We start from the raw sequence: 4,341 nt of genomic DNA, 5'->3' as shown, positions 1-4,341 counted from the left end.
AAACTGATTTATTTTCAAAATTATTATTCTACAGTAGATCACATTTTTATAATCATATAATTAACAAAAGTAGAAAAATATAAGATCCCATTGCACTTAATGTATGCTTAATATTTTTTGAAAGTATTTAATATGGTAAAGTGAAATTCTGCCTTAAAGATTCCAGTCAGGTGTCCTCCATGAATATGTTAAAAAATAAAAGAGTTTTTAACAGGCATAAGAAGAGAGAAATTTGGGGCAGCCAGGTGGCTCAGAAAGTAAGAGCACCGGCTCCAGTGTCGGGATGACCTGGTGGATCGAATCTGGGCTTAGACATTTAGCACCACACCCAGAAATAACTGGCCGTGTAACCTTGAGCAAGTTACTTAACCCCAATTGCTTAAAAAAAAAAAAAAAAAGAAGAGAGAAATTTGTTTGATGATCTTCTGATTATTACTATTAAATAAGCCTTATAACAGGGATATACATGCTGGTCAAATGTAGTTCAGGACTGTCATGGAGGATGTACAGGATAGAGTCCAAGTCAAAACTGTATTCAATATAAATGATAGAAGGTAAGGTCTCTGAGACGATCCTATTTGCAGATGGTATCATGCTGATTCTATCAAGATCTGAAACACTGTTGAGACTCCTAAATGAGTTCTATAATTTTTCAAAGAAATTGGGTATATGTAGCTACATAGAAAAAACTAAGTGCATAAATAATGCCTATTGTCCATACAATGATAATCAGCTCGATGGTCAACCTATAAATCTATTTAATCTCTCTATGTATCTTTTACAGTGATGGGAACAGACAGTGAGCTGGGCTCAGAGTTGAACAGGAAGAGGAAAGCAGGCTGTCTTATATAATTCTTTTATTGATCCCCAAACTTCTCCTTAAAATCGAGGCCCATTGTCAAAAGTAGAAAGTTTTCTAGTGATGACGTGTGACTGCAATTCATGGAATTTCAAAGTCTCTAAAAAATTAAAGCTGTAGGTCATCAAAGGGACAATGAGAAGGTATATAGTGGGTAGGAGGAGGCTGTAATGTTATCAGTGAGGAGTGGTACAGGAGAAATTGTGTAAAGCAGACATGGATGGCTAGAAGAGGAAGGCAGTCAGGCATATAACGTGAGGAGGCAGTCTACATGCTAGATTTTGATACACGCAAGGTTCAAAGGACTAGAGAAGGATACCCAGAATCTTGGGTAGCATGCTGATCAAGGATTGACTGGGTTGGGATCTGCATGATTAGAGGGAATATTGACAAATAAGAGATCCCAGGTCCAGAGAAGTAATGGGATATATCTGGCATCAAAGGGCAATATAAATGCAGCAAGGTACATGACAAAGCCATGGATGTGGAAGTAAGCCAAAGGTTTTATGGATAATCAATAAAGGCAGTATAAACGTTATGGTGCTTTTTGGTAGGTTGTTCAATGATTACCAAATTCAAGTTTATACTTTATTCCTTTGATGCTTTTTAGCATAATCTTTATGTTTCACATGTAATATATTTTCTTATTTATTTTTATTCATGAATGATAAAGGCTGTGAGTATAAATCATACAAATCTCATCTGTTGGTAATAAATATGTGATTCTTCCTGTGAAGAAATATGAGATCAGGCTTACATCAGAGAGAAAGATGTTGAGATACTCTGCTAATAACTAATATAGCACTGTGAAGCATTTGAGACAATAATTGTGGATCTGACCTGGAAACGCTGCTTTCTTATTTTGCAGGGAAGTTAGAATTCCAATTACCTACTTTGATGTAATTCCTCCTCCTCCTCCTCCATCCCTTCCATCATTTTATCCTCTTTCTTCCTCTTCTTCTCCTCACTCTAATCTTATGCCTACCTCAAGGATTTTCTTTCCAACCACTGTCACTCTGCTTGGACTCACTATTCAGTGGTTTGCACACTCCTATTCCCTTTTCCCACCCCATTGCAATGATGCAGACATATGACTGCCACTGTACAAAATCTGTTTCCTATCTTTAACTTGCCTCTCCCTCATGCCTATCCGCCTCAGCTCCACACCGCAAATGCTCCTATCTTGATTTGTTCTTCATTATCATCTCTGGAATATTTGCTCAATGAGAGACCAGCTATTTTGTCTTAAACCATTTTTTTCCCCTCGCTCTTTCTATCTTTCTATTTTCTGATCTTTACTGAGGCATGATAGCTTCCTGACCACACCATTTCACTTTCTACCCTTTACAATGCTGGTTACACATTCTCTTATATTCCTAGTTTACTAGTAGAGATGAGGGAGTCAGAATACTCTTCACTTCCCGTCTCCACTTTCAGAGCCTCCTTCAACGATCTTACTAAGCAACATTTCCTTACTAAGTTCCTGCTATACAAATTTATTATCTAGTACAGATTCTGGTGTCTGTTATAACCTCTCCTTCCCATCCCTGGGCCATTCCTTCCTTCCTCAATGAAATCATTGTTGGGCTCATAGTCTATCTCAACTCCTCTTTTCCTGTCTTCCTACCAGGGGACTTGTAACATATATATTGAATATATATATGTATAGTAACTTCCTGATTCCTCACTTTACTTATTTCCTATGACCTACTCCTCTTCAATACCTCAGCTATACACAGAGATGTTCATACCTTTGACTTTGCAATCTGCCACAAGTATTTTACTTCTTTGTTCATGATCTCTGAATTCTTTTTATCTGATCATAAATTTTTTTTCCTGTATCTGTATGACCTCTAACCTTGTTGATTTCCAATTTCTTCATACATCACTCCATGAACTGGCGATAATTCTTCCTACTTCCCTCTCTCTACTCCTTCATGAAACTGCCTAAACTCTATACTATCCTTTACCTGTGCTATCCATGTCCTATCCATTCCAAACTAAGTCCTGACCATAAATTACTTCCAACATTCATCTTCTTTACTCCTATTTGCTTACTGATGAAAAGAACTGTAGGAAATCACAAAACTATTTTAATTGTTTGGGATATAGGGATTATGGGAAGCTGGCAGTATACTGAGATATAAAACAATCTAGTGATACACACCAGTAAGACTTAGAAATGTATCACTCTAAAGAAATAGGAATCATCATAAAGCCCTTCATCAAGCTCTAGCATCCACAGTGGGAGAGTAATATCAACCTATAAATCAATCAATACACATTTATTAAATGCCTACTTTCTGCTGGGCACTGTGCTAAGCATTGGGGATACAAACAGAGGTAAAAGACATTAACTGTCTTCAGGTAACCTACAATCCAATGAGGGAGACAATATAAGGCAAATAAAAGGGGAAATTTAAGTAATACACAAATAAAACATCAAAATTTTGTTTAATAAGAAAAAAAAGAAACCACAAAGACTTTGCCTTTCCCCTAATTCATGTTTTCTAATCTCAACTATGCCCTCACTGTAGCTAGGCAAACATTTTATTTTTTCCTGATTTGCAGGTCCACTTTTCACAGTGACTGTTCTAAATCTTGTCTCTCCTGAAGCTTCTCATAATATCATCTCCCATCCTTTCAGCTGAGGACCTTGCTTCATTCTTAACCAAAGAAACTGAGGACATTCCTTGAGTGTTCCCACTGCTTCACTGCTCCTAATTGCACATAATTCAGACATTTTCTTCCACCATCTCCTCCTTCATTTTGTTTTTATCTTTGCTAATGCAAACCCCTCTACATGCACCCACACCCTTGATTCCATTCTCTCCAAGTTTTTCCAGAAAATTGTCTGAACTATCATTCCTATGGTTTAACCTTTAATTTCCTCCTATTTGATGGTTTCTTTCCTGCTGCCTACAAATATATTCATGTCATCCATATCCTTAAAAAGAATGGCACAGTGAATAGAGCACCAGTTCTAGAGTCAGGAGGACCTGAGTTCAATCTGACCTCAGACACATAACACTTACTAGCCATGTGACCTTGGGCAAGTCACTGAACCCCAGTTGCCCTGCCTTCTACCCTCCAAAAAGCAAAAATAAAATTCATTTAATCCCTGCTAGCAATCATCCTATATCTCTACTTCCCTTTGTGGCTAAATTCCTTTAGAAAGCCTTCTACAGAATCCTAATCTAAATCACTAAAAAATGCACAAAATATCTAGGGGATCAAGCTACCAAATCACACAAATGACTTGTATAGATTAAATTACAGAGTGCTTCTTAATAAGGAAATAACAAAGAGCTTAACAGTAGGAATGATAATCAATGTTCATGACTGGGCCATGCCAATATAATAAAAATGAAAATACTACCAAAGTTAATATACAGTTTTAATGCTATTTCAAATGATGAAAAAGATACTTTATAGAACTTGTTACTGCCTGAATGGGGACCCAGTCAGTTGGGTAACAGCTC

The sequence above is a fragment of the Petaurus breviceps genome, unplaced genomic scaffold, assembly GCF_028583685.1.
Source record: "Petaurus breviceps papuanus isolate PSGF00001 unplaced genomic scaffold, PetGlider_PUasm1.0 38, whole genome shotgun sequence".
In the NCBI taxonomy this organism is placed as follows: domain Eukaryota; kingdom Metazoa; phylum Chordata; class Mammalia; order Diprotodontia; family Petauridae; genus Petaurus; species Petaurus breviceps.
The sequence above is the reverse complement of the archived record's forward strand: the minus strand, read 5'-3'. Positions refer to the sequence as shown.